General features: G+C 43.6%; 1 pseudogene; it reads right to left on the bottom strand.

Moving 5' to 3' along the window:
• Positions 1-7,810: 7,810 nt before the first annotated feature.
• Positions 7,811-9,999, bottom strand: LOC144285126 (heat shock cognate 71 kDa protein pseudogene; annotated as a pseudogene).
• Positions 10,000-13,390: the final 3,391 nt, after the last annotated feature.

Below are 13,390 nucleotides of genomic sequence, written 5' to 3'. Positions count from 1 at the left end.
ACCTCTAGGAGCCCACCTCTAGGAGACCCCTCTGGGAGCCCCCCTCTGGCTGCCTCTCCATGCGCTTCTCCTCTCGCCAAATTCAATCTTCATCATTTGTGCTCTGACTTACTCAACACTCGTATTTTTGCTCTAACTTCCTGGTACAGACACCTGCCCCCGCCATGGTGCCCGCTCAGGTGTGCTCCCCCCTAGGATCTCCTTCCAAATCCAGCCCCTGCTTCGCCAGTCGCAGCGTCCCAGCCGCCCTGTGGCCACTGCACCCACAGCGAGTCAGGGCTCAGCCTGTCCGCATTCGGGGGGCGCTTGGCTGAGGCTGGAACCCCCAGGAAACGGGCATGAGGTGCAGTTGGTGGCTTGTGCTGCTTCTGAGGCACCGTCCCCTTGAACGATGGAAGAAAGAGGACTGGTCAACCCCGCGGGGGCCCCCAGAGCAGAGCGGAGGCACGTGTGCAGGCGGGGACCATCTCTGCAGGGACCGAGTCCACCTGGGAGCCGCCTTCCCACCCTCTCCCTCAGACCACCGTGGTGCACCCCGCCAGGGACCTGTGAGGTGGGCGTGGGTGCACCTGCAAAGCTCAGGGGAGGAAGCGGGAGGACGGAGATTGGGCAGAGGGAAAGGTGGACGTAAGCAGATGTAGACTACTGACCTGGTGGGCACCCGTGCGGGTGGCCCCGCGCACCAGCTCACCCGCCTGGACCGAGACGGCAGGCCGGGGTGCCCCCACCTCTCCCAGTGCCACACACGGGCTGCCTCAGAATCGCCCGACCCTGAAGAGCCTGAGAGCTGGGGTCTCTCTGTGAACACGGTCCTCCCTCAGGGCCACCAGCATCCCTCCGAAAGGAGACCCGGGCAGCCTATCTTGTGTCTGGTGCATGCTTGGACGGCGTTTCCCACACACTTCATTGTGTCTTAGTCTGATTAAGGTCTTGGAGGAATGCAGCAGCCTCTAATATGTCATTTCATCTCAAGAGAACTCAAAGCAGTGGCGTGTGGGCAACAAAATCTACGTGGGGGCGGCTTTTGCTGTGTGTGTAGTACGTACTATGAGGCTTTGAGGTCCATGACCCCGTCTAATCCCCACACAACCCTGACTAGTAGGTGGTGTTATCCCCCCAACATCGCAGGTGAGGGCTGGGGAGCCCAGTGTGCCGCATGGTCAGGTCTCACGTCCTCATAACAAAGCCATTGGCTGGTAGAGCTGGGTTTGGGTTGACGTAAGTCTGACTTCGAAGCGCATACTCTTACCTGCTCACTGCACTGCCTCTTTTACATAGAAGAACTCAGTATATTTTCATTGTGTGAATGAGTGGAATATAGAAAAGATGCTGTTATTACTCAAAACTGAAGGTGGTGTAAAGCTAAGGTAAGTGTCCCAAAACTGTTTGGTCTACTACTCTTGTCAGTGTGGCCCAGGATTTATCCGAACGCTCACATGGATCTTAGAGCCTCTCCAAATTGAGCGCACGTGCACACGTGGAGGTATAACTAGGACCATGACGTCCTCCCGTGGCATCCGAGATCTTGGAAGTGTGAAACAGGGAAGGAAGGCAGAGTGAACATTATGTTGAGAAGAAGCAGATCTTTTCCATATTAAAGATCTTCTAATGAGTACCCGGTGACAAATAACTCACACGGAAGGATACTTCACTTTGAATTATGCCAACCACCTCAAGTAAATAAGGAAAAAGTTGACAAATCTGACTATAAATCCAGCAAGAGCATATGCTTTCATTATATATGGTGAAAATATGTGAAAGGAAACAGGAGATATATTTCCATGCGAGTCAGTCACTCAGAATATTAGTTACTCAACTCCTGCAGAGAAATTATTTAGTCAAGACAGAGTCGCTCACTCTGAGAGGCAGAAAGGACTTTTGAAAGTTGAAGTTTAATTATTGAAACCATGTAAGCAATTGAGAAATGCCTACATATTTTTTAAGGAAGGTTGTATTGCTTCGTTAGATTTTGTTTAAAGTAGTTTTAGAGAACTTTTTCTTATTAAAAAAGTTAAACATTTAAAAGTAGAATCAATATGTCGAATTCCATATGCCCGTTATTTAGATTAAATAATTATCAAGGCATGCCCAATTTTATTTCATTTGCAACCCTGTCCATTTTTGCCTCCTTCAGCCATAGATTACTTCCTAGAGTAAATTTCAAACATTATATAATTTCATCTACATGAAATTCGGTATGCAAATCTAAAATATAAAAACCATGTTAAAGACAAATACAGCAATATTATCCTATCTAAATATAACATTTTCTTCTTGTTATCATTAAATATCCAATCGATTTTCAATATCTCTATTGTCTCCTGATTTTCTAATGGTGCACTTACTTCTACCTGGAGCAAAATCAGATATATGCATCATGATCATTGATATTTCTCTTTTAATATATAGGTCAGTCACCTCCTTGGCACTTTAATTTTGGAAAATACCTTTTAGTCTAGATTTTATAGATTGGATTCCATTGGCACTGTTGACCCTATTTCTCCATCCTCATTATTTCCTCTAAAATGTTAGCTAAATCTGGAAGTCTGATGAATTTCCATTATGTTGGGATGAATATTTCATAGGTGGTGGGGCCTCAGAGTCCTCATAATGTCTGGCTGTCCTGTTTTGAGTTTCATCCGTCCCTGATATTACCTAGATCCCTCATTTCAAAGCACGTTGTGTAATAGTAATACACTAATTTATAATTTCTTTTTAAAAATTTCTTAGCTGAATATTTCTCTAGAGAAACTTGTTCCTGTCTTTAGCAGGTTGAATAAGGCTCCCCCCCCCCCCCCCGCAATGTGGGTCCATGTCTTGATCTCTGGAAACTGTGATTGTGACCTTATTGGAAAAAGAGACTTTGCAAATGAGATTGAGTTAAGGATTTTGAGATGACATCATCTTGGATTATCTGAGTGAACCTTACATCCAATGAGAAGTGACTTTATAAGAGGCACACAGAGGGGAGAAGAGGGGAAGACGGGCACTCAGTGATGTGGCCACTAGCTGAGAGAAGCCTGGAGCCCCCAGAAGCTGGAAGAGGCAAGGAAGGCCTCTTCCTGTGCCTTCAGGGGGAGGGTGGCCCAGCCAACAGGACTCCTGGATCTGAATCTCTGCCTCTAGAACTACGACACGATACGTCTGTGATGTTCCAAGCCACCCAGTTTGTGGCACTTAGTTACAGCGACCCTAGGACACTGATGCTCCATTATTTGGTTAAACTGAGCCTCCATATATATTGGGAAATTATGATAAATGCTTGATGTTCTTTCATGTAATATTTTTAAAAATAATAGAAATAATCAATTAGATTCCTATGGTCACCCAGAGATAACAAATTGGGATTTTCTTTCCTTTCTTTTCTTGGGGGAATGCACGTAAGCCTATGATTGATTGATTGATTGTTTTTTTTTTTTTTTTGTATTTTTTATTGGAGTTGGATTTGCCAACATATAGCATAACACCCAGTGCTCATCCCATCAAGTGCCCCCCTCGGTGCCCATCACCCAGTCACCCTATGCCCTCACCTACCTCCCCTTCCACCACCCCTTGTTCATTTCCCAGAGTTAGAGTCTTGCATGTTCTGTCTCCCTCTCTGATATTTCTCACTCATTTTCCCTCCTTTCCCTTTTAATTCCTTTCACTATTTTTTATATTCCCCGTATGAGTGAAATCATATAATGTTTGTCCTTCTCCGATTGACTTACTTCACTCAGCATAATACCCTCCATCCAGTTCTATAAGCCCACGATTTAAACATCTTTAATGTGTGTCAATCTTTTGATGTTACGATCCTTATTGGTTCTCAAATGATCCCTTCTGTGAAAGCTGTGAGTCCCATGAAGCATCTTCTGAATCCTTTGACAAGTCTCTGATATCTTTGATAGCTTTCTTGCCTCCTAATAAGATGTTCTAGGCTCATCTTATGCATTTCCTCCCCTAGATGTGGAATTAGCTATTTCTCCCCCAATACGTCTGGGTATTTAATGAATTACAAAATAACGTGCCATATCTTTTTAGGATTCCAATAATAATTTCACTACTATCAACCTGGTGACACTAAAACAATCCGTTGATTTTAAATAAAAGTCATTTTTAACCAACTAGTGTGCCCAAAATATATGCATACCCTTCTTTATCCTCACTCCATTCTTGAAGTCACCCCATCCTTACCATGAGATAAGAGGAAGCGCTCAGCCATGGAGTGAGGGAGTGGATTCCACATGTAAATGTGTAATAAAGATGAAAGTTGAAAGTAGTAATAGATTGTGGTAGAGGCAACCTAAAGACGACTGTTTTGACAAATCAACATCATAAACAAAAGATATGAGGACAATATCAGCCTTTGAAACTAGACAAACTGAAATACGACTGCATTAGAGTGAAAGTAATGGGAATGACAAGATGCTAAAGGCACAAAGGAAGTGCTAAGTGTAGAAACATGTGCGATGCTCAGAGCTGCTGTGTCACAGACACTGTGGCTTCACTAACACACACCAATCTCAAAAGTGGATTCACCACGAATAACATTGATTGCCTAAAAATTTTTAACCAAACTACAGAATTCCTCAAATTCACGAGCTTTTCCGTTAATGTCCCTTTTCTTGCCCAGGATCCTTCTGGGATTCCATATTACGACCAGGCTTCATGTCTTCTCCATGTTCTCTGGACTGAGTTCCTTGTATGTCATGACCTTGAGAGTTTTGAGTACTGGTCAGGTGTTTTGTAGAAACCCTCAGTTTTGGGTTTGTCTGTTTTTTGGGGTTTTTCCCCCATGATTAGATTGAAGTTACTCGTTGGTTCTGGTTTTTGAAAGAATTCCACAGACGTGAAATGCCCTTCTCATCCTGTCACTTCCGGGTGCAGTAGAGTCCTGTGGTGGCTCCTCTGATGTTGGCCTTCCCTGCTTGGCTGCAGCGGTGTCTTCTTGCCAGTTTCTCCCCTGCCCATAACTACTCTCATGAGCTGCTCTGAGCAGGCCAGCTACTCCTTGCCGTTGGGCACAGTGTCCCTTCAGTGAGGCAGATTTTACCTTTTCTCTTCCACATATTGAAATATTTTTAATCCGTGCAGATTCATGTTTATTTAGTTTATATGTTGGGCTTTCATAGAATATGATGTTACTGTTATTGTGCAAATGGTTCCATCCTTCATCACTGGGAGGTCTCTCAGGTTGGCTCTTGTGTCCCTTTGACACATGCCCCTCCACCCTTCTGTTTCTGGAGCATTTCCTTATGTTCTGATACTGCAAGATGTGCCACTTTAATCTTTTATTTTACCCACCGAAGTGCCTTTCTCAGGGAACCCTGGTTCCCTCTTTGATATTCAGACACCAAGATCCTGGAGCAGGACGTGGTCATTGCAACAGAGGTGTCATTCTTCCCGGCTCTCTCTTGCTTTAGGTCATTCAATGTATCCATGGTAAGCAGGCACTCCAACCCATGTATGTGGACATGCCTACAATTAAATATACATATATAATTTATAATACATATAACATAAATTCTCCTGTATATATACCCCCTCATGGACGCACACATTTATAATTGTTTCTGCATCCATCCAGCCTTCTGCATGTGTTCTGCTGAGCAGGACTTCATACCGATGACTCTGACTCGGCTCTGGGACCTCAGGGTTTAGTTTTGCTTCCTTCTTACCTAATTGTAACCTCCCTCTCTGGCAGCGGTGACAAGTCTGGCTCCATACATTTATTCTTTGTTAAATGAGAGTAAGTTAAAAAAAATAAAAATTAAAAGAATAATAAAAAATTTTTAAAAACCCAGTAAGTTGATAAAGAGGTAATGACCTTTTAGATATGTGTGTGTGTTGACTATGTTATACTTTATTTAATGATTATTGGTTTCTTTGTATTGTATGGATGTCTTCTTGAATCAATTTGAATAATTATACTTTTCTAGAATATTGAGTACCTTCTGTATTTTCTCACATTTATTTGCAAATATATATTATATGTGTATATAAACAGGAAAGACAAAGGCAATAGTTTATAAAATATAATTATTCAGATTCAGTAACATATCTAATATCTAAATAAGTATAATTTAATAACATATAAAAAGGGTTAAAACCTCAAACTCCTGCATTCGTCTGTCACTGTTAGAGTCTTATATTATCATGGACAAAATTAGCATAGAATTAGCAGCTAAAACAATGCCTACTTATTAGCTCATAGTTCCCTAGATCAGAGGCCTTGGGGGACTTCTGGGTGTAGAGGGTATCACAGGCGCATCTCAAGGTATGAGCCTGGCTGGGCCCTTCCCTGGAGGCCCTGGAGGAAGAATCCATATCCACACTCCTTCAGACCAAAGGCAGAAACCAGTTCTTCCAGATGTGGATCTGAGGTTCCCGTTCCTCGCTGATGGCCTCCTGGGGCCACTCCAGGCTCCCCGGGAGATGCCCACACTCCCTGTCACAGGCTCCCCCATCATCAACCTAGAGGGCCCATGGAGTCTTCACACACTTCCAAACTTTCTTCCTTGGTCTTCCTCCATCAGCTTGAGGAAACGCTCTGTTTTTAAAGGGTTTCTCTGAATGGGTCAAGACCACTTGAGTAAGCCCCATACATTAGGGCCAATGGATTCAAACCTCTGATTATATCTGCAAAATCCCTCCAAATGAGTATTTAGGATGATGTCTGATTGAATAACCAGAGGGCAGGATTCCCTTAAAGAAAAAGGAAAGACAGAGACCAAAAGGGACAGAGAGAAATGAAGTGTTTTTATTGTGTTGTTTTGTTAGGTTTCTGGTTTTTTCTTTAAACAGGCTGGCTTTCCAAATTTCAAGGAATAAGATAAAAACAAAGTAAAAGAGAAATCTTCCCTAATCATTTTTTGAGATAATTATAATCTTGGTGCCAAAATCAGACAAGCAAAAAACAGTGAAAGAAATTATAGGCAATATCCGTTAAGGGTGTATGCTCGAATAGAATACAAGTGATGTGAATTCGATAGTGGTTTAAAAATACACCGTGAACAAGTAGGGTTTGTATCGTGGATGCAGGAATTATGCAACATCAGAGGCCCTGTCAACATAATTCACCACATAATTTATTGAGCGATAGTAGCCATATGATCATTTTTCTAAAAGCAAACTAACATTCAGTAATATCTAATAGGCAGTCATGGTAACAACAACAACAAAAAATAGTCAGACTAAGAATGCAAAGGAGCCTTTTCAACCTGACAGAGGAAATCAACAAAAATATTCAATTTAGGAAGAAACCAGGAGGTCACTACCCTCTACCTCCTCAGTACAGAATGAGGAGTCCTTACTAGGGCATTAATGGGAGTGGGGAAGGGTTAAGGATTGTCAAGGAAAGGGCGATGTAACTATTATTTACAAAAAGAATGACTGCATATACAGTAAGTATAAGAAAAATCTACGTATTGGAAGATTTGTATATTCTTGTTCTGTTGGGATGCGACAGTCAGTAGAGCTATGACTCTGTAGGTCTCTGTGCATGTGTACATCTATCATGTCCTGTTACATGGTGTATGTTCATCTAGTATAATTTTTAACCAGGAGAAAGATATACATACTGTCAGTTTTAGCAGGAAATCAAGAATCTAAGGAACAGCAAATGTTGCTCATAGCTCTGAAAACCGAGGGATACTGCTTTTTTGTGGTGCCAATTTTAAAGACAGTTTTAAGACATTGCATTTTCCACTTAACAATACAGTGCTTATAAAATGTAATAATTATTTCCTTTCCCTGTGCACATATTCCATATTCAAGCATCAAGAATATTTACTATAGAAGCTTGACTTTAAAACTGCGGTGGAATTTGCTACAAAGTTGGGTCCTTCAAATGTTGTGTGAACAACGCTACACCTATTGTCAGGTTGGCTTGATCAACCTCTTCAATGGCAGGCCCAGAGGAGGAGCACCAGAGGGAGGAGCGCCACCACCAGGGGAGCCTCCAGGCATTCCTCCTGGCGTGCCTCCTGCGCTCTAGGACAGCGTAGTGATGCGGGGGCTGCAGACTTTCTCCAGCCCTTTCTGCTGATGTTCAAATTCTTCCTTCTTTGCAGCCTGGTTCTTATCAAGCCAGTTGATGATTTCATTACACTTGTCAAGAATCATCTGTTTGTCTTCATCATCGATTTTCCCCTGAAGGTTTTCATCTTCAACAGTTGCTTTCATGTGAATGCATAAGACTCAAGTGAATTCTTGGAAGATACCTCATCCTGCTGCTTCTCATCTTCAGCTTTGTACTTCTCAGCTTCCTGGACCATGCGCTCCATGTCCTCCTTGCTCAAGCAGCCCTTGTCACTAGCATGCTAATCTTGTTCTCATTTTTTGTGCTCTTACCCACAGCAGAGACATTGAAGATACCATTAGCATCAATATCAACAGTGACTTCAGGGATGCCTGTGTGGCTCAGCAATTGAGCATCTGCCTCTGGCTCAGGGCGTGATCCTGGAGTCCTGGGATAAGTCCCACATCCTGCAGGGAGCCTGCTTCTCCCTCTGCCTGTGTCTCTGCCTCTCTCTGTGTGTCTCTCATGGATAAATAAATGAAATCTTAAAAAAAAAAAAAAAGTGACCTCAATCTGAGGAACACCATGAGGAGCAGGAGGTATGCCTGTGAGCTCAAACTTGCCAACCTGTTATCCTTGGTCATAGCATGCTCACCTTCATACACCTGAATAAGCACAGCAGGCTGGTTGTCAGAGCAGGGAGTGAAGGTTTGTGTCCCTTTGGTAGGAATGGTAGCATTGCGCTTGATGAGCACAGTCACGATTCCTCCGGCAGTTTCAATGCCAAGAGAAAGTGGAGTGACATCCAACAGCAGCAAATCTTGAACATTTTCAGATTTGTCACCAGAAAAACTGGCTACCTGGACAGCTGCACCATAAGAAAACAGCCTTATCAGGGTTTATGCTCTTCTTCAGTTCCTTTCCATTGAAGAAATCTTGTAGAAGTCTCTGAGTCTTGGGGATACAGGTAGAACCACCCACCAGCACGGTATCATGAATCTGAGACTTGTCTATGTTGGCATCCCTGAAGAACTTCCTCTACAGGGTCCAGGGTCCCATGGAACAGGTCAGCATTTAATTCTGCAAATGGGACACGAGTAATAGAGGTATGGAAGTTGATTCCTTCATACAGAGCATCAAACTCAAGACCGGCCTCGGTGCTGGGAGAAAGCGTACGCTTAGCACATTAGCAAGCAGTACGGAGATGACAGACTGCCTGTCCTCTTGCTTTTGCTGATGTCTTCCATGTGTTCGAGCTTGAACTCTGAAATAAATCAATTGACCATTCTGTTGTCAAAGTCTTCTCCACCTACGTGGTTGTCTCCAGCTGTGGACTTGACCTCAAAGGTCCCATCTTCAATAGTACGGATTGACACATCCAAAGTGCCACCTCCTAAATCAAAGATCAACACGTTCCTTTCAGCTCCAACCCTTTTTGTCTAGGCCATAAGCAACATGGCAGCAGTCGGCTCACTGATGATTTGAAGCACATTGAGACCAGCCATAGTTCCAGCGTCTTTGGTAGCCTGGTGCTGAGAGTCACTGAAGTATGCAGGTACTGTGACAACTGCATTGGTACCAGTCTTCCCAAGGTAGGCCTCTGCAATTTCCCTCATTTTTGTCAAAGCCATTGAGGACACCTCCTCTGGTTAGAAAATTTTGTCTCTCCCTTGTTTTCTATTTGGACCTTGGGCCTGCCACCATCATTCACCACCATGAAGGGTCGGTCAATGCTTCCTACCAGACTGGATGACAGCATCGTCAAATCTATATCCAATCAGGCATTTGGCATTGAAAACTATGTTGGTGGCGTTCATCACAACTTTATTCTTTGCAGCATCGTCGATCAGTCATTGGGCGCCAGTGAAGGCAACATAACTTGGGGTGGTTTGGTTTCCCTAATCGTTGGCAATTATTTCCACTTTCCCATGCTGGAAGACACCCACGCAAGAGTAGGTGGTGCCAAGATCAATGCCAACTGCAGGTCCCTTAGACATAGATGCTTCTGAGTGAGCCCAGCTCTGTTTGAGAAGAAAACAGCAGTCTGGAGATCTGGTGCCATGTTCAATGAGTGAGAACTGAGGGATACTTCTAAAGGCTGGAACCACAATTAGTGCCAGTCGTCACATGCAACAGCCACGTAGAGAAAGGATCCAAAGGGATCCTACTAAACAGAATCACTTGCTGGGATGCAAAGTCTTTATGAGATCCTACAAATTAAATCAAAATGCAGATATAGTGTAATGAACAGAACGGTTGTTCATGGAGGCATCGTGCTACGAGGCTGTGGTGGTCATAGAGAGTCTAGGGCAAGACTTGGAACTGAGAGGGTGAAGAGAAGAGGCGTGCACGTCCGTCCTACACGGGAACCATAGGGCTCACAAAGCCGTCATTCCCACACAGGCTCCACCTGATGGAGACAGGACCTCACCACTGTGAGAGGGTGGGAGTGGAGTCTGGTACTTCAAAGTGACTTGATGGACAAGGTGGTTGGCGATATTTGGGATAACAAAGAAAATGTCCTACTGGAGTTTACTTTGATGGTGGTGATGTGGTTCCTTGTCATGTGCACTGCTTGGACTTGGATCATTCAATAAGAGTGCATGAAGCAAAGACACAGCATCTCACACCAATGATAACAGAATTGAAAATACTATAGGAAAAATAGTCAATATTAACACAGTAATAAAAGCTCAGAAATAAATCCGACGGTGCTAGGACCTTTTTGGAGAAAATTCTAAAAGTATATTCTAAAGATGTATGAATAGGGCAGCCCTGGTGGTGCAGCGGTTTAGCGCCGCCTGCAGCCCAGGGTATGATCCTGGAGACCCGAGATCGAGTCCCACGTCAGGCTCCCTGCATGGAGCCTGCTCCTCCCTCTGCTTGTGTCTCTCTCTCTCTCTCTCTCATTAATAAATAAATAAAACCTTAAAAAAATAAAGATGTAGGAATAAATGTTAATAAAAGAGAAGATTCAAACTAGTAGGACAGACGTTCTGACACAGCGGTTACTTTCAATCAATCCAAATCCAATTTGCCACGAGGGAGTTTATGGACTTTAAGGAGTTTGTTCTAAAATACCTATAGAAATACGAAAAACCAAATAGAGGCAGGCAATTTCATAACAGCAGGCTGTGTGTGGGAAGGTAGACTTACCGGGGCCATGTGTCATTATTTAGCCATAAGCAATTGAAACAGAAAGTGGACGTCGTGCCCCAGGCTCAGACCTCCCTCTGCTACTCAGCAGCTCTAGGACCTTTGGTTGTTGGGGCACAGCTTTCAACCTCCCATGCCTCAGTTTCCCATCTATGCTGTGGCAATTACAATGTGCTACAGCCTAGAGCACCGTGAGGCAATGGGAACTCATGCAAACACTGGCACGCGGTTGGGCCTTGTGAGTGGTTGTATTACTTGTATATATGGGTTTGAAGAAATCACGTACTCTCCAGAGACCTCAGTGTCCTCTTGAAAGTGAGTAATAATAGTAACGTTTTTCCAGTTTTACTGAGAAATAATTGACCTCTACCCTCCATCCCCGACCTCCGTCCTCCATCCCTGTATACGGTTAAGGTGTGCAGCAAGAAGGTGGACGCACATGTGTTGTGAAATGATCATCACACCAACTTTACTTAGCCTCCTTCATCTCACAGAAATACAGTAACAAGGGGACGCCTGGGTGGCTCCGCGGTGGAGCACCTGCCTTCAGCTCAGGGCGTGACCCTGGGGTCCCAGGATCGAGCCCCGCATCGGGTCCCTGCATGGAGCCTGCTTCTCCCTCCGCCTGTGTCTCTGCCTCTCTCTCTGTCTTTCATGAATAAATAAATAAAATATATTTTTTTTAAAAAAGAAATTCAATAACAAGAAGAGAAAACAATTTCTCCTTGTGATGAGAGCGCTCACGATTGACTCTTTCCTACCTTCGTGCGTCACCCCCGGACTCTATCTTCCAGCTGGCGGGCTAGGTCTTGGGATCTCTTTCCTGCACTTCCCCTCTGATAAGCACAAATCTCGCTTCTGTTTCTATAAGTTTGGGGATGGTTTCTGGTTTTCTTCTTTTTTTCTTTTTTTTTTTTTTAAATTAGATTCCATCCATAAGTGAGGTCAGACAGAATTTGTCTTTGACTTATTTCGCGTAGCAAAATGCCTTTTTATTTCATGACAAAAATGAAAGGACTATATACATCCTGTGGAACTTAAATTCTCAGCGGAGGTCTCCTTTTTCCCTCTTGTTCTTTCTTCTATGAAATTATATTAAAAACCCGAGTACGATCATGCTTGAAGGCACAGGGAGCTACGGGGTGTCCAGCTCTCGTCTGCTGGTCTGGAATGTTCCCTGATGCACGGCCTGTACATAATCCTCGACTCCCGGCTTAGGCATATTCTCCACTTGTCTCTTTTATACGCCCTGTCCCATCACACAGAAATACCCTGCTAGTGTGTTCACATTGGAACAAAAGCAGAAGAGCAGCAGAAGTCAAAACCCAAATTTCAATGACAGCGGTGTAAGATTCTGGTAAAATATATGGGAATCTATGCAAGATCCTATACAAGGTGAGTGTGTGCACACACAAGGCGCCAAAGTGCGCAGCAACATGGGACGTTTTGCAATCATAAATGGAACATATTATGCCAGAGATTCAAGGGGGCAATGATTCTTGTACACGAATTGTGACACACTAATTGAGAAGATTTGGACAACTGGGGAGCACCATTTTGATTTGAATATTTATTATAGTTTTGTTGACTGTTTCCTTCCCCGTGCAGAAGCTTCTTATCCTGATGAAGTCCCAATAATTCATTTTTGCTCTTGTTTCTCTTGCCTTCATAGATGTATCTTGCAAGAAATTGCTGTGGCCAAGTTCAAAAAGGGTGTTGCCTGTGTCTCCTCTAGGATTTTGATGGAATCTTTCTCACATTTAGATCTTTCATCCATTTTGAGTTTATCTTTGTGTCTGGTGTGAGAGACTGGTCTAGTTTCATTCTTCTGCATGTGGATGTCCAATGTTCCCAGCACCATTTTTTGAAGAGACTGTCTTTTTTCCAGTGGATGGTTTTTCCTGCTTTGTCGAATATTAGTTGACCGTAAAGTTCAGGGTCCACTTCTGGGTTCTCTGTTCTGTTCCATTGATCTATGTGTCTGTCTTTGTGCCAGGACCACACTGTCGTGATGACCACAGCTTTGTAGGACAACCTGAAATCTGGCATTGTGATGCCCCCCGCTGTGGTTTTCTTTTTCAATATTCCCCTGGCTATTCCGGGTCTTTTCTGATTCCACACAAATCTTAAGAGTATTTATTCCAACTCTCCGAAGAAAGTCCATGGTACTTTGATAGGGATTGCATTAAACGTGTACATTGCCCTGGGTAACATTGACATTTTCACAATATT

This window comes from Canis aureus, chromosome 15, assembly GCF_053574225.1.
Source record: "Canis aureus isolate CA01 chromosome 15, VMU_Caureus_v.1.0, whole genome shotgun sequence".
NCBI lineage: Eukaryota > Metazoa > Chordata > Mammalia > Carnivora > Canidae > Canis > Canis aureus.
The sequence above is the reverse complement of the archived record's forward strand: the minus strand, read 5'-3'. Positions and strand labels throughout refer to the sequence as shown.